Below are 18,160 nucleotides of genomic sequence, written 5' to 3' on the forward strand. Positions count from 1 at the left end.
CAACCATAAAAAATGTAAAAACTATTTTTAGTTCATAGGTTGCACAACTCACATTGGGCTCGGTTGACCTGTGGGTGATAGTTTGCTTGGTTTGGTTTATAAAATTTTATTATGTACTTGTTAGGAAATCTAGTGTGTAAATCCAAACACAAGGTATATCTCTTATTAACCCTTTAAATACTCACCTATTTATTTTTAATAATGCTTTATTCATTTGAGCTCTGAAAACACTTGCAACCTGGAGCACACACAAAGATGAAAGGTCCCTTTCCACGAAGATGACTTGACCCTTTCCACGAAGACAGACTGAAGACACGTTTTCTTTTTTCTTTTTCTAATGCTTCAAGCTTTTATTTAAATTCTAGTTCGTGAAAATATAGCGTAATATTAGTTTTGAAGATTGATTTTCTTTTTCTTTCTTTTTTTTTTTTTAAAGATTTTATTGATTTATTTGACAGACAGAGATCACAAGTAGGCAGAGAGGCAGGCAGAGAGAGAGAGGAGGAAGCAGGCTCCCTGCTGAGCAGAGAGCCTGATGCGGGGCTCGATCTCAGGACCCTGGGATCATGACTGAGCCGAAGGCAGAGGCTTCAACCCACTGAGCCACCCAGGCACCCGTCAAAGATTGATTTTCCATGATTAAGAATGCTACAAGTACTTGTTCTATGGACACATTCTGTCTGGCGTGTTCATAACTCTAGATAAGGTGTTATTTGGACAATCTTTAGATTGACTTACAATAGCTGCCTTTGTATCAAACACTTTGTTTTCTCATTAGGGACCTCATTCTCATTTTCAAGGTTTTTCTTCTACCTTTCTGCATCAGGACTGGAAAGATGTCATTTCTGAAAGTCATTAAGTAGCTCTCAAGGAGAAGCAGCAGCTCCTTGGGCCCCATCAAACAAGGAGCCCCAATAGCAAAGGATCCAGATCTCGACAGGACTCAAAGAAAAAGCAAAACTTGGAATTTGGGTGTGCGTGTGGGACAGCAGTCCCTCTGAAATGCTCTTCCAGTGTCACTTTCTTCTTCTGTTCTCTGGCTTGGCCTGATGGTTGGCTTGTGCTCTAGATTTCAGTGTGAATTGGAGTCTGGTTTCCATAGCAGTGGTTTTGCTGGCTCAGCATTGACCTCCAAACCGCCAGCCCCTCTCATCCCTCTTTGTTGCTTTTTCCTTATTAAATTTAAAGAGCAGAGAAGTTGAGCCTCCTTGGTCGTGCTCCTGGTAAAGACTTGTACCTGTCCTGCTGGTATGTGTGCCCTGGGCCCAAAGTATTAAGGGAAAAGCCTTGGAGCCCAGATGTACCCCTCTAAGTCCTGCTGCTGGAGGATAGGGCTGGTTTGCTGGGACATGGAGAGCAGCGCTTTGCTGCTGGGCAATCAGCCCGGGAAACTTACCTGCATGACTGGTCCCCAAAGGGAAGACCTGTAACTCACCGGCCACAGGTGGCAGTGATGCCCCAGGGGCCTGCTCTCCTGGGCATTTTGTTACCTCTATAGGAAACCCAATCTATGCCTTTCATAAGGATGCGAGTTTGAATTTCCTTCTGCGACCCCTACTGCCCCACCAACCAAGGGAGCACTGGCTGGGGGATTTGCCCCTGGTCAGAATTTGATTTTGTAACTTCAGAGTTTCTTTCTTCTGGGGCCACACTGCTGTCTTTGCCCCGAATTGGACAGTGCTGGGGGACAGGGAGGGGAGGTCTGGTGCCACAGGACCAGTGATGAAGGATTTAGGCTCTTGGTATAAACTCAAGGGTGCAGCTGACATGGTGTGGGAAAGATGACCTCCTATTTCATCGCCTCCCCTTGGGTCTTGCACTGTATTCAGGAGCCATGCACGTCAATGGGGGTGAGAATATATGAAGGCCCTAGATCCTGGCTACATGTAGGTCAGGGGGCAGATGGTCCCTGCCCCAGATTCCCCCTTTGTGTGAATGCCCAGGACCTGTATGCTGCCTGTGTCTCTCACCACTGCAGAACTCTTCCCAGGAAGTAGGCTCTTCCAGGCTGATCCCATTTGTAAGAAAGGGAACTCCACTTTTGGGGTATGTTTTGAGAGATACCAGAAAGCTCTTGCATCAGTTAGTCAATGACACAAAAATGTTGTGTAACACCTACCCAAAACTCAGGGGCTTAAAGGAAAAATCATTTATTCTCAAGACTCTGCAGGTCAGCTGGAGTTCACTGGGGCTGGGTAGATCTGAGCTGGGCTTTGGTGGACCTGCTTGGCTCTGCTCCAAGTGTCTCTACTCTTCTTCACAGGACCCGCAGATTAGTCTGGACATGCTCCTCTCATGGCAATGAGAGCACAAGTGGAAATCCTGGAGGTTTAATGGGACAAGCGAATTACATGGCCAAGCCTGAAGGCAAGAGGCTGGGAAAAAGGACCTGCAAAGTTACTGGGCAAAGACTGCTGAGACAGTAAAAGGATGCAGAATCGGGGCCAAAAACACAATCTACCATATTCTCTCCCTTCCCCAAATCTCCCCCCACAGACCTTTAACATGGATTACAATCCCACTCTTAAGACTATGTCTTTGCATTCAGATAGTGTCTGCATAAGGTTCTTGGGAAGAGGAGGACATTACGCCCAGCTCCTTAACCCTCCAGCAGCACTGGCGGTTCGCAGACAAAAGGCGTTCCTAGAGGATGGGGCCCAGGACCGAGGCATCTTGCAGTGGAAGGTGGACCAGAACAATCAGGGTGAGCTGGTGTCACTGGCCCTTCATCCCTACCTGCCCTATGTTGGGAGACAGCTACAGAAATTCTTCATCTGCCCCAGGAAACGTTCCATTATTTGAGCGGCTAGAAAATTCCTAGGTTGGAAGCATGCAGAACACAGCAGTAAACTCTGTAGGAAACACATCCTCGGCTTCTGAGTGATGTCAGAATGTTTGTCTCTTTTTGTTTCTGTTTGGGCACATGGGACACGTGAGGGTGGGTGGGCGGCGAGTGGGAGTGTTGAGGTCTGTGTTTGTATGCGTGTGCGTTGTGTTCATGTTTTTGCCAATATGCCTGTCTCAGTCACGCTCAAAAATCTGTCTTCTTCGGCTGGGAACAGGAAGAGGTTTTCGTTATTAGACAATATTATCACCAAATAGTTATTTTTTTATTTTTTTATTTTTTTAAACATGACTTAAGAGGATAGGACTCCTTCCAAATCCACTTAATAAAAGGAGTGTGTGTGTGTGTGTGTGTGCGCGCGCGTGCGTGCTGGCTGTTGGGGTAGGGTGTAACTAAAGAGAGGGCTTTCACCCCACAACCTCTCAGATTCCATTTCTGCTACGACGGAGATGAATTTGGTAAGTTATCTTATAAAATAATGCAGTTGTAGAAAAACCGTGTCTTAATTAATTACATACAATTTCTAATCGTAGGCTCTCTCTATCCATCTACATCGCTGTCTATGTGTAATGTTCAATCTATTCAGTACTTTGCGTGGCCTTTTTTTTTTTTTAACAGGTGGGGGATGGGGAAGAAGGATTGGCTGATGTTCTTTGGCTCACTCTAATGCAATGAATCCTCCTGTATTTAAATTCAGTTGTAGTTCATAGCTGGGTAGATTGGTTCCTGGTGAGTACACCACCCCCAGTGCCATCCCCTAAAAAACCTCAGAGCGTGTATGCATAAAGGAGATGGTAGATTAGGTTACTGGGAGAGGAAATGTACAAATGTACCTTCGCAAGAAGATTAACTGATGGTAGCAGTGAGTTGCTGATGAAGGCAGTTTGTGTAAGAGCAGGCCCTAGCTGCCGGGGCCCATCTGTCTCTGCTGTCATTCTCTCCCTGGCTGCCTGTACGGCAGGCAGGCGGCCCTGGGCTCCCTGTGTCTTCTTCCTTCCTCTCCCTACCCCCTCCACATGATTCCTGCTTCACTGGGCCCCAGAGGCACAGGCTTTCCAGTGGAGGGGAGTCAGAAAGGAGCTGCTAAGGCTGGGGGAGGCTGGGGGTTTCCTGTCTGTGCAGCAGCGGGGTAATCACCTTCCCAAAATGCTTTTTGTGGTCTTCAGAGACCAAGAGCCTTCCTCTGGGCAGGCTGTAGCGAGCCATGGGCTGTGTCCTTCCTGGTCACTATCCATCCTGGGCCAACACTGCACCCAAATGCCCCTCTCAGGAAGTCATGGTCTCCCCACTGCCTTTGGGAGCTGGGAAACTCAGAAGGCAGAAGTAATTCTTTGCCACTTCTGAGTCCTCCCTTCCAGGGTGCTACTTGGTTCTTTAGTACTGTTCCTCTTAAACTATGTGTACACACACACTCACACGAACACTTGCATACACGTGTGCACACACACACAAAACCCAGTCTCATTCTTCACACCCCCACTTCATCTCCCTCCTGTTAAAAACAACAGCTGAGCTGTCCAAACCCTCTGCAAGGCAAAGTATACAAGTCCGCCTCTTACACCGTATCGTATGCGAGTATAAACACTACATACACTACCAAGCTGGGCCTGTGCTGAGTCTGGTGTGGAATTTGTCTCTGTCCTCCGACCTGGGCGGTGGGAACCCGGCCACCTAGGAAGTGGAGGGATTGTTCACAGACCTGGTTCTGTGGCTTCACTGTCCTTTGGGCGGACTCGACTCTTTGAGGTGGATGTAACCCTTCCCCTGACCAGCGTTCCTTGTTAAATAAGCTAATTTATTTTTACAGGAGAGTCACTGTCCGGATTAACTCCTCCAAGTTCAATAGCTGTACAAAGACTCCCCTGTGTTATGCTGTGTGTTTAGGGCAGGACCTTTTAAAAGGCTGACCTTAGTTTGCTATTTCCAGTTTTACTGGGGGAGGAGGTATACTTCGTCTCTTGGCATGTCCTGATCTCTGCAGCAAGACATCAGAGCATGAAAAGGTTCCACAGCAGTTTGTGCAATTATGCTGGTGAGCAAACGCTTCAATTAGTTCTGTGGCCAGAAAGTCTGGGGAGGGACTAAGCTGATGCAGGGTGCGGGGGTGAGGGGTAATGAATGGACCCATGTTGATTGCACTTCAGAAAGTTCCTGCTTCCTGAGAATAACATTGCCTTCAGGCAACAGCTTTGTACTGAATACTTAATGACCTCTCTTCAGCTTTGCGAACAGACAAACTGAGGCCTGGTCAGTGGTGTGCCCAGGGTCAGAAGGCCTTGTAACGGGCAGCACAGAGGGCAGAACTAGGAATCGGGCTTCCGGCCGGGGCTCTGGCCCCTGGACGCAGCAGCCTGAGGTCTATACCCCTCCAGGCGAAAGCATCTCCCCAGGGCTGCGTTAGCTGTCCTCGTGGTCCCCCGGTTCATGTTTAAATGTGTATGTGTGCGAACAAAACAACGCTTGCTTCCCCACAACCCACAAGACTTCTTGGCGGTTGCACGGACTCCGGTAAGCGCATGCGCGCACTGCAGCTCCAGTGCGCACACAGAAGTTTTCATATTAGTTTCCTGAGTTCATGGATAAAGTCCAGAGCTGCCAAAGCTCCCACTACTTTGCCATGTCACACTAATAGCTTCCAGATCCCATCACATATTAAATTCATGCGGCTTCAGCGAAGCCATCTATTTAATGCAATTCGCTAAATGCCTGCGCAGCCCCGCTGACAGTGACATATTAGTTTTGCAGTCTTTTGCAATCTGATATCTCTGAATTTGCCACCGTACTAAAGATTTGATTAATGTGGTTCCATTTGGATGCAGTAATTGGCTGCGACTGTTGTAGAAAATAATCAGGCTTTCATTCCTTACAAGTGCACGGACATGCTAATGAGAGAGTGGGTTAATTAAGCCCGCGGCAGAAAGCGACAGTTACTGATGACTGTTATGACAAACCACCGACTCGGCATTTGGGAGCAGGACAGCAAATTTGCACTTTATGAAATTACAGGAAAGCTAGGACATAAGGAATAAATAGTTACATCTGTTTGGTGAAAGGGGGAAAAGGGTGGGGAGGAAAAAGAAGGGCTCAAGCAGAAGAGAAAAAGAACAAGTAAGAGATGGTCTCCCCAGCACTGGGGCCCGACTCCCAGAATTCCGGAGCCCGGGAGAAGTCTCCCGTGTGCTTTGGTGGGCCCTTTCCATTGTACTTGCGCGGAAAGGTGCTGGCGGAGTGGGACGCACCCAGTCCCGCACTTGTGAATTACATACTTTCTGTAAAGGGACCAGCCAGGAACTCGGTTGCCTAGAAACAGAAGAGATTTGGGGAAGGAAGGCGAGGTAAAGGCAAGCAGGAGAGCACCCCTGTTCAGGAACTTCTCATCTGTGGCAAGCTTGTGGAGGGGGCATGGGTCCTGGGGAGGTTATACTGCTCTCTCCCCTTGCCCGGGAAGCTGATTTGTACATCACCCGTGGGGGAATCAAAAGCCTCGCTCCTTTTTTCAGCTCTTCAGATCCTCAAATGAATTCCTGCTTCTGAGTTTGACTCTGAGACAGCCCTGGCTCCCTTCTTTGCAGTGGGCAGGTTATCTTCAGGCTCTGCTGTTCCCTTTGGGACTCTGACTTCTCTTACCTGACTCTGTTGTCCCTTTCTTCCTCTTGAAGCCTCTTGGGTCTCAAGGGACCAAGATTCCTGTTCACCCCCTGGGGTTCTGCCATGGTACATGGACTCACACGCACTTCATCTCCCCTCCCCAACCCAGCCAGCCTGCAGTCCCCAGATCCCTCTGTTCGCACCCAGCCCATAACCCCTTCATTTCAGTCTGCACTCATGTCCCCTTTTCAACCAAACTGTGTTTATTGAGCACCTATTAGCTGCAAAGTACTGTGCTGGGCATGAGGAGAAAACAGAAACTTGGGCCCTGGCTTTCGGGAGATTAAAGACTAGAGAGAGCCACATGAGTAAGGCACTAATGTTGATGAGTGACATGAGAGAGACATAAAAGAGTCTGAGGGAATCCAGGAGAAGGGAATCCCGTGGTGGTGTAGGAAAGAGCACTCTCTTTGCAGGCAGAGAAAATAGCAAGAGGAAAATGATGGAGACAGGCTGGTGCGGATGTGTCTGGGGGAGAAGCAGGAGACAAAGCTGGGCCATCATTCATGCACACGTGGTGGAGAGTCTTCAATGTCCGCTAAGGAGTTCAGACGTATTCTGCTAGTGTGGGGCAATATTGCTTTTTTTTTTTTTTTTTTTTTTGAGTCCTGAGGCTCAGAATCAGAGCTGAGCTTAGGGAAAGTATGTTGGAGGCAGGGGTGTGATAAAAGGTAGAGGGTAGAGAAGAGGAGGGAATAACTGGAAGAAAGAGATCAGGGAGGCCATCGCCCTGGACATGCAGGGGAGGGTAGGTGGGACCTGGACAGCAGCAGGGGTCGTGTACAGGAACAGAAGCGGATCATTGTCAGTGCCGCACAGCAACCCTGCTAGAGCAGCTGCCCTTTCAAGCTTCTCTTTAGCTCAGAGCTGGGGCAGGAGGATTCCTGGAGGAAATTTCTGAGCAGAGCCAACTCATTTATCACCGTTGCACTTTCCTCCGGTGGTGAGTGTCCTCAGGTACATGAAAAGAAGGATTTGCATTGAAGATACAGGAACGGCTACCTCCTTCTCTTTGAGAAATGGTGCAGCAGAAGGCTCCCTTCGATGGCAAGATTGTTGAGTACAGTTAAATCCATACAAACCCAGTTTATGGATGATGGTTCCTGGAAATCTACTGGTTAATCATGGAAATTAACCATGGGAGAGTATCTAGACCTTGGTGAGCCATTCTTTGGACGGTCCTCAACTCTCCCTCATCCCGCCAAAAATTACAAACAATTTGCATATAGGAAATACATTATTTACCACAGCAGAGGAAGAAGGAATTTCTGCTCATGTGGGCTTACTATGTCCAGAGCTTTACACACACTATTTATTATAGTTTTTTCTTTATTGCTGAGGACACAAAGGTTCAGAAATGTAAAATTGAGGGGCGCCTGGGTGGCTCAGTGGGTTCAAGCCTCTGCCTTCAGCTCAGGTCATGATCTCAGGGTCCTGGGATCGAGTCCCGCATCGGGCTTTCTGCTCAGCAGGGAATCTGCTTCCCTTCTTCTCTCTCTGCCTGCCTCTCTGCCTACTTGCAATCTCTGTCAAATAAATGAATAAAATCTTTAAAAAAAAGAAAAAAGGAAAAAAAGAAATGTAAAATTGAAGCCTAGGTTTACGTAGTTGGCAGAGACAGGTGTAAAAAAAATCCCAATCTGTCTGATAGGAAAATTGTGCTCTCTCTCTTCACCCCTAAGAATTCTTTTCATTATATGGGAATTTGTTAAACTGTGTGTTTCTTGATCAGGACTAGCTTCTAGTTAGGTACAGTGTGTGTTTGTCTTCAGGCTCTGGTCCGAGCCTGCCCTGCCCCTGCCCACCTTCTCCTACCCTCTAGCACCACGGAGCGGTGCTGTCTGTAAGGGGTGCTTAAAAGCACGTGGTCCGTGAGTTTTGCAACGCATCACAATCGAGGAGCTTCACACTGGCCTGTCGAGGGCATCCCACCACGCGGGCCCATGATATTTAGGAAGAGTCTGCAGAGAGGTCCTTGCTGTCCCAGACGGAAAGAGATTGGAGAGGACCAGTCCCCAGAGGTAGACTTTGGCTAACGAGGTCGGACATGTCATTGGTGAGGCTTGTTTTTGTGTTTCTCATGACTGGGCCACCCTTCTGGGAATGAGCCCCAGAGAAAGTATCAGCAAATCAGACTGGAAGTAGAACAGGTGTCTAGAGAAATCAAGAAGGGCCCCTCTCCAATCACCAGGAAGAATCATCACTCATTTGCCAGATTAGCTGGAGACTCCCAAACCTGCCAGCCTCCATCTGGGGGAGGTTCTGCCGCCTGAGCACCGGGGCCTGCCTGGGAGCTGGTGATTTAGACCAGAAGATTTTATGGTCTGAAAATGGCTTTAAAATTTGTTTGGAATTACCCAGAGCACATTTTAAACACTTCAATTGCTGTCTTCATATTTTTTAGTATTTGCAATTTACCTTAATACAATTCTTCCTCTATCTCTCCCAGCACGTCCCTCATACCTCTGTCTTTCCTCTGGCCCTCTGGAAAGGCTTCAGGCTTCAGCATTTCCCAGGCCCACCAGAGATCAGAAAGGGGTTCAACCCTGTTGCCTGAAGCTACTCCCTCTCCTTGGTTGTTTTACTCGCTTTGTTCTGGATTGAATAGTGTTCAACCACTTTCTTTACTCTTTCCTTCCTCCCTCCCTTCCATCCCTCCTTTCTTCCTTCTAGGCCGAGAATCTGGAACCGCAGAATATGACCTTATTTGGACATAGGGTCCTTGTAAATATAATGAGTGAAGATGAGGCCCTCCTGGATTGGTGGGGGGGGGGCTCAATCCAATGACTGGTACTCTTATAGGAAGAGGACAGGACACAGGTCACATGAAGACCAAGGCGGAGTTGGAGAGACATGGCTACCCACCAAGGCATGCCAAAGCTTGCCGGGAGCCACCAGGAGCCGGAAAAGTGAGGAAGGACCCTAGGAGCAGGAATGTGTAGACCACCTCTGTTTCGGAGCCTCCAAAACTCTGAGACGATATATTCCCATTGTGTGAAGTCACTCAGTTTGGGTCATTTGTTACTGAGGAGATGGGAAGCTAACACAGCCTCTTAGATGGCTCAGGGATTGGCCATCTCTTCCAGGGCGCCCAGAGCAAGCTCACAGAGGAAGCCCAGGAAGTTCCCCCCCATATCCCGCATCCCCTGCCGAGGGGTTTGTAGGGTTTAAGATCCATCCATTGTAGCCAATAGCTCCTTTCCTCCATGACTCTGGGTGTCCAGTTCATAGGTCCAAGGTTACTCCCTTCAGCCGGGCTGTAGGTGGGATATCCTGGAAGTATCGGCAACGGCAGAACTCTATTGTTTGTGTGAGTTGAACATACACTAAGTACCAGGCCTTCCCTGGCTATGTTATCACTTCTTCTTCTTTTCTTTTTCCTCTGTTATCGCTTATTCTTAAGTCAAATAGTCAACAAATATTTGTGGCCTGTCTCTGACTTGAGGCCCCACCTTCCTGTGTGTTGGGAATGGGAGTAGATTAGATCCTAGCTTCTCTGCCCGTCCTTAACACTTGGGCCAGATGCTCCAGAAAGTTCTTCACAATCCTCCGGACCCGACTGGACCCCGACTCTTTTTGTCACCCGCAAGCCTGCCTCTTCCACCTTGCATTCCTCCCTCCTCCCTTCCCTGTCCCCCCTTTCTAACTGTGAAGGCCTTGCTCCTGGGGGCTGTCAGAGGGGTTCTGCACATTTTATACCTGACAGGACCTCTCCCAGAAACCCCGGAGGGAGACACCGTTAAAGTGTTTTATGTTGGGGAATAGGTTGGTTTCTATGCAATAAAAACCAAAGCCATTGAACAAGCAAGCTCCTGGGTGATTATTGGGACGGAGGAGATAGCTTCCATATGCCGGGTGGGTGCTCAGAGGCCAAGCCTGCATCTGTTCCCTTTGTTCTGTCAGAGAACAGAGCCAGGAGGGGGTCTGACCTCCCGATAAACCCTGAACCAGAACCCTCTGCCGGGCTTAAGGGAGGAGAGGGGGCTGGGAGCCATGGAACAGGTCGGAGGGCAGCAACATCTGGCAGAAGGGGAGGTGGGCAGGGAGCTGGGTGACAGCGCAGCGGGGGAGAGGGGCGGGGGCCCGGGCTGCCCCCTCTGTAATCAATAAACCCAGCTACCAGAGGAGATCAGAGAACCATTCATTAACGAGCTCGTTAAGTGATTGATAGGCTTAATTTTCCTGTCAAATGTGGACTTCCCTTGTAAACATGTCAATTGAGGAAAGTTCAAGCTTGTCACTTGGATTTATGGCTGGAATAACATGTAGGTGGAAAAGAGGGGCAGGTCCCCAGTGACCCATGCTGGCTGCTCTGGAAGGGCAAGGCCAGTGTATCCAGGTGCTGGCAGGGCGCTCCTCTTCTCTCCCTGCAGCTGAGACAACAATCACGGCCTCAGGGTCTCACTCTCTCATCCTCAAAGGAATGAGGGAAAGGCAATCCCACGCTGCCAGGCCTGCGCCCGGCCCCCGTCACTTCAGAGTGACTCACTGCTTCACCTTGAAATCTGGAGGGACAGCCCCTGTGTGGGAAAGGCTCCCCCAAGCCGTGCTTCTGGAAAACAGGTCTCCTTTCCCTTTCTAGTTGTCCCGGACCATCAAGACTGAGTGAAAATAGAAGCCGAAAGCCCCACTCTTGGGACACAAACAAGCCATCAGCTCCTCAGTGATCTGGAAAATTACCAGTGGCACTTGGGGGACAGGTTGGCGGGGAGGTGGGCACGGGTGGGGCGGGCCCCTCAAAAGGAGTGCAGGGCTGGTGGAGGGCAGCTGCGGGCAGCGGCCTAATGGGTGGTCCTGTGGGGAGCCCCTTTCTAACAGGCTCCATGTAATGCTCCGTGTTAAACTAGCCAAGCACAGTTACACTCCCCAGATGTGTAAGAAACGCAGGCCCAGTATGAGGGAGCCTTTTGGATAATTGAAAATATGGTTCAAAATCTACTCTAATCCATTAGTGTTATTATTGCAAAGCACAGAGCGGAGCAGACAGGCTTCCCAGGGCTCCCCCGCAGTCTGATTAAACCTGCGCTGCCTGCCCTCTACTGTATCAAAGTGGCCTCGGTCTGGTATCTCTAGCTTGGCTGGGGACCACTGGAGCCCAGGAACTCTGTCTTTCCTACCTTTGCATGTCCCGCGGGACACCTGGGAGGGCGCCCGAGTGCGGGAGTGGCGGCCCCTTGCATGTCGCTGGGCCACGCAGCCCCAGGGACCCCTCTGCGCTCACGGCCCTCATCCTGGGGCATCAGGAGTTTCATTGCTGGGATCCTCGGTGCGGGGGACAGTGGTGGGGGGTGGACTTGGTAGGGCAGATGAGCTCTCCATGAAAACTCTGGATGTCCTGTCCCCGCAGCACTTACCAAGTTGTGTGTGTGTGCACGCGTGTGTATGGGTGTGCTCGGCCAGGTTCTTGCAGACTGCAGCCCCTCTCTAGGCTGTCCTGGCCTTTCGTCCCATGATACAGCATCATCACATGGAAATACACGGCACGCAGGAGCACGCACCACAGCACACCATCAGATGAGGAATCAGGAGGGACACCCGATGACTCTGGTCACCAGCTCCCCTTCGAGGTTCTACGTTTCCTCTCCGGGGAGGGGCGCCTAGGTTTAACCCTCTGGCTTGCTTACATTTTGACGTTCTCCAAGTGAGTAGTGGTCATGAGAACGGTGGAACCCTCACTTTTTTGAGCACTTGCCTTGTTCGAGTGCTCACCCGGGCGCTCTGCCAACACCTCTTACTCCTCACAAACCTCCAGTTCCGCCCAAGGCCACACAGGGTGGCTGGGGGGGGGGGCCTGGCCAGCCGAGGACTACAGGCCTGGGGCTGGGCCACCTCTCTGCTGCGTTCCTTCTGGGCAACCCACAGCCACGCCAGCATTACGAAATTGCCACGTTTGGTGTATCGGTCAGAAATCGGGGTGTCTGTTCTTATGGCAGGATCTCTGAGCGCCCAATGGCAGGGAGTTTTTGAAATATGTTTAGTTTCAGACCCACAGGCCCATTTTTCTTCCTTATCTAAGTGCTGGTGGATAATAGGAGCTGTATTACTACTATAATGGGCTCTTGAATTGAGCCCCTGGAGAGACGCCAGAACCAAGTTTGGACACAGTGAAGGCCCGGTTGGAAGGAGTTGCTTGGGGAGCTGGAGGCTCATCAGTCTTGGAGCCGCCTTCTGGCAGCCCCATGGACCCTCACTTTCCTTTAATGCAGTCAAGGCCACTGAACCCAGGCCCAGATGGCCTCCCTCCATATGCTATTGTGTTCCAGCCTGTAATTATTAATTATTACGATTCAAGTAATATCTATTATTTATTGAGCACCTACTCAGTGCCAGGGACAGCCCAAGCTACTTGACATAGGCTCTTTCAATAACCATGGCCATGACACTAGCCCTTAGGAACCCTTGTCATTTCTGTTTACAGATAAAGAAACTGAGGTTTAGAAAGTGTAAAATGACTTTCCCAAGGTTGGACGTAAGGGCCTCTGCTCATTCTACCAAACTCAACTGCCTCCTATTCTCAGACCGCGGGCTTCCAGAGGCCTCTCCCTTCCCGTCCTCTGGTCTAACCCTCCTCTCCACTGATACATTTCCAAACACAGCAGCAAGGAGTCTAGATCTCAGCCCCCAGGCTGCTCTTTTTTTCTGACCCAGTGTCTTTCCAAACAGACAAAAGAATCTTTGCACTGTGATGGGACAGGAGGGGCTCTTGGCCCTGTGGTTGGCCTGTGTGTCTGGGTGTAGTTCCTAGCAGTCTTTCCCCAGGGAACTGAGGGATGGCTTCTAGTCCAACAGATATGCCTCCTTAACAGGTTCCCTTAGCCTGCAGAAAGCAGTGGCACATTCTGTGGCTTCCAGACCCATAGCCCCCTTCCCCCGCCTCCAGACTCTGGTCTGCATCTCCCCAGAGCACTGGATGCTGCTTCCCGATGACCCTGATTCCTGCATGGGGCATTCAGTGTGGGGTCTGAGCATCTTCTCTCTCAGGGGCTTTCCCTTTTAGAGAAAGAAGCAAGAAGGTGTGTCCTTCGTTCATTAAATACATCTTGCGGCTCTTCTCTGCCTGGTATGTCCTTGAACCCAAGCATTTTCATGCAAAGAGGACTTTGATGAACTGCCCCATTTCAAAGAGACAGGGAGGTTCTTTAGCTTGCATGAAGCAGCTGGAAAGTCCCAAGCTCCCCCCCCCCCCCCCCCCCCCGTGCTGGTGGGAGCCCCTGGGAGCCAGCAAGTGAGATGAATTAGAAGCCTAGAGCAAAATATTTGGTTTCATGCAATTTAGTTTCTTTCTACTACTTGCTTAAAATTCTGTGGAACAATTAAATCTTAAAAGTGTCTTGTGAATGCCTTGGGCTCCCTTCTCCTTCAGGTTTATTGATTGTATTTGATATCACTCACAAGAGCGAGATTTTTTTTTTTTTTTTTTGTAACATTTAATAAGACCGCTGGGTTGGAACCCAGAAAGAGAAAGTCCGCCACATCAGAGAGCACCTGAGCTCTGACAGCAGGCTCAGCATATGGGAAATCTCTCATCATTCTCTCAACCTTCCTGAGGTTGCCTTTGAATCCAGGCCTCCCTTGGCTGGGCCCAGTGAGGAAATAGTCATGAAGTGAGGTTTGGTGTCCTTGCCTTTGCAGTATAGATTATCACTGGGAAGAAAGCAGAGGATACCCCAGACAAAAAAGGTTAAGGACCCTTTAGGCAGACAGATAAACACAAATGGGTAGAAGGATCCTTTCCCTCCCTCCACCCCCGCAGAACGACGATGGCTGATTTCCCAGTAAGCATTGGCAGCACACCTTGAATTGGACTTGCAACTTTTTGTAAGTTGTAATCAAACCCAGTGTCTTCACTCCATTTGATTCAGGAGTAGAGGACTCACCGAAGGTAGAAAACCACCATACACAAGTGCTTATTTCATTTTTGTCTGACCTCCTCTTGGTAGGTTGTTCACTCAGGCTTCTTCCAAACGATGGGCTTTGAGATGCCTGAGCTTGGGCAGACCGGAGTGAGTTCACAGCCTCGATGCCACCGATTCTGCGGGGACTGTGGCCTGAACTGTTTTTTTTTTTTTTTTTTTTAAATCAGGTGAAAATCTGTTTTAGAATAATAAAACCTACAAGCTGCCTCCTGTCTGTCCTGTTAGATCGGCGACCTTCCCACTCCATTTCAGCGTGGAGGTGTCCTTAGAAGCTTAACACCCGCGGCCCCTGCAAAGATGGGAACGAATATTTCTCAGCAAAAGAGGAAATGAGGGGGTGAGAAGGAGGGGGCAGAAGCAGGGTTGCGCTGTGCTTTGATGGCCTTGTATTTTCATGCCCGGAGAAAGAAGGATTTGAGCTGCAGCACCCAATACAGAGCAGCGATCTGTGGTCGGAGGAATGCGGCGCATCTGCCTTTTATAGGTTTGGAATGAAAAATGTTTTTAATTAAGGAGTGGAATTGGGGCTTTTCGTCTTGCCACATGCTACATACCTGTCAAACCTGCTGGATGGGAATCCAGGGCTGACCTCTCACCCCCACCTACGTTAACCAGAGTCCTGGGAGCGCGCAGAGCACCAGTGAGCACCTGAGCCAGTCTGAAAGGCTGTTTCTGGGGTCACGCTCATCATCCCACAGGACGCACCCCCGTGTGGAGCGCTCTCCCCTGGCTTCAGCATGGGTGACTTGCAACACGATTCTGGCCGCCTGGCTTGGGAAGGAAGGGTGGGTCCATGTCATTGTTGGCTGTGGACCGAGACTGGGAGCCAGGAAGGCTTAGGGATGCAGTGAAGCCAGGAAAGCAAGGAGGAAAAATCATGACAATAAAAAAAAAACCTAGAAATACAACATTTTTAAAGGAAAGCAAAACTCAAAAGGTCATGCTCTGTTGCAATATTCTGATTTGAAACGAGCCCCGTGCGGTACCCTACTCTCCCCGCCTCCCACCTCTGCCCCACAGAAAGAAATCTCTGTGAGGGAAGGAAAATCATTTGGTGGAGGTGACAGCTCTCTGTTGGAGACGCTAGGAGGCAGCGAGGCTTGATAGCATCTGTATGGAATTTCAGAAGCCAGCAAACGGAAGGAACTATAGTAAGAAGCCTCCGTTCTCTCCTGGTGATTAGCTAGATGTTAGCCGAGCTTAGTTTCTGGAGTTCCGCCCCCCCACCCCCCACTTTTTGTTTGTTTGTTTCAAATCCCTGTCAGCATAACCTGGTGCTTCCATGTGAGGTATGACTCTTTCCATAAATATGGGAAGGAGCCCTCTGGGAATGAAGTCAAGGGCTAGCAATCTTTGTGGGTAGTTTGAGTCATGCCTCAGAGCGGGAGAATGGCCCAAGTCTCCATGCTTTTTCAGACCCCAGCATTCTACGCAGTGCTGTGGCTTCCCTTTGGTTAACTCACCTTCCTTCCTTTCTTGCCTTGTGAAAGGCTATGGGAATCCTTGGAAATCCAAGAAGTCCTCCATTAATTCCTTTCCAGGTCCTAAGGATTCACTCCCACCCCTTTATACGTTAGTAGAAGTTGAAAAAAATTTTGATATGACATTAAGCTTGCACATGTTGAAATCCCCCCACCCCCAATTTTCTAATTTAATTTTGGATAAGTTCACCAAAACTGAACTGTTGTCTCTCCCCCTGGCTCCTTGGCCTCTCCCTCCCTCTCTCCCTTTGTGTTTTTGTTCTGCAGCTTCTTGACACAGGTGTTTAACCGCACAGTGGTTCTAGCTCTGGGTACAGTTCGAATGTCACCTCCTTGGGAAAGGCTCTCCTCTTGCTGGGCAGAAATAATAGCTCCTCTGTTGTGCTTGGGTCGTGGAACCCTTTCCAGCCTCCCTTCTCTTCTCGTCCACCCCACAGACATGGCAGAGGAGGGTATGCTCTTATCCTGTTGGATCTCATTTAGCTCTCGATGTGTCTGGCTTCCCTGGCCAGACAGGGACTTCAGGGTGGGGATGTGGCCATGCTTCCCTGTGTCTCCACTATTCAGCCCAGCTTCTGGCCCATGGAAAATGTTCACTATGTGTTGAAAGGAGTTGAGTTCAGCTCAGAGGAATGAAAAGAGTAAGAGAAAAAACACGGAAGATTTTTGGAATATTGGTGGAGAAGAGGTTTTTTTGGTTTGTTTGTTTGTTTGTTTTTAGAGTGAGGGCATGAGTGGGGTGGAGGGTAGGGCAGAGAGGGGGGAGAGAGAATCTCAAGCAGGCTCCCCGCTCAGTGCAGAGCCTGACATGGGGCTCCATCTCACGACCCTGAGATCATAACCTGAGCCCAAATCAAGAGTCAGAAGTTTAACTGACTGAGCTACCCAGGCGCCCCGAGAAGTGATTCTTGCTCATAGACGGAAGACGTTCTGGGGATCCTCTGCCGCTGTTGAAGGCAAGGGCAGGAGTGACTGATTAACTATACAGCCCTCATATAAATTATTTGTATACATCTCATCATTGATACATACATATTGTTTACCCCCATGGTAAACTAACTGTTCACACTTCAGAAAGTGACTGAACACATTACATTGAATTGGTTTCATTTCAGTTATTAGACTTAGTGCATTTCTTTTATGATTATGGACAGGAAATTGTGACTGGGTTTTTATCGCATGCCATGTCAGGCATTGTATTATAGCTGGCAGAAATAACTGCTAACATTTATTGAGCCCTTACTATGTGCCAGCCATTCTTTTAAGCACTTTACATGTATTAACTTATTTACTTGATACAACAAACCTATATGCAGCTCAAACATCCATCTGTAATTGATGCTATTATCTTGCACGGCTGCAAATAAAAATTTCATAATATCCTATAAGCATATGGATAGCAATACAGTGGGGAATCTGGAGAGAAGGCACTGAACCCTTGTGATTTAGTGAGAGTGTTTATCAAATCCACATAATCATGAATTCAGTTTGATGGCTTAAGAAACAAATGTTGACACGTGGACTCGTAAACATTATAACTTGGGGGGAAAATGGGGTCTAATGTCATCACTGTGGTGTCAGAGCGTTGGTCAGAGTCTCAGTGAGAGAGAAGGAGAGAGATGAGGGATCCGTATTTTGCCTTCAGCACTTTCCCCTTGCCTGATGGGAGGGAGCGGGGACAGACCCCATTGATTCATCCCATGATGGTGGGTCTGTCTGTCTGAAGAACGAGAGAAGTGTTAGCTTATGGGAATTTTCTTCACTGAATTCCTAGAAGTGTGTATTTTGCCCCTCGCCATTATCAAGAGGTGATAATTCTTGCTATTAAGTCAAAACGTAGGACTTGAAGGATTCCTAGATCAAGGAGGCCATGGCACCTTGCTTTCTGTTCTTGAACCAAGTTAATTTTTGGCAACACTGAGTGAAAAAGGAGGTTGCCTTTGCGTGGCACAAAACAGGGCCTTGCTATGTGTTTGGTGAGTGAAGCCGCGGATACCTTTGTAGCCTACACAGGCACTGTGATGGCAATTTGCTAGCTTATTATGTTAGGTTCACACCCTATTAGTATTTATTTTAGTTAATATAATGCAATTAGAGTGTAATCATACCAGTAGTTTTCAGATCATGTCAAAAAAATAAAAGTTATTGAAACACCAGTGCTAATGTAAAGTGATGGAAAGTAGTGAAGGTTGCAACGCTTGAGTTGAGTGAGGCATGAAAGGAAAGTTGGGGAGTGGGTAGAGTCGGAGAATCAGATCTTTGGCTTCTTC

The sequence above is a fragment of the Neovison vison genome, chromosome 11, assembly GCF_020171115.1.
Source record: "Neovison vison isolate M4711 chromosome 11, ASM_NN_V1, whole genome shotgun sequence".
Taxonomy (NCBI): domain Eukaryota; kingdom Metazoa; phylum Chordata; class Mammalia; order Carnivora; family Mustelidae; genus Neogale; species Neogale vison.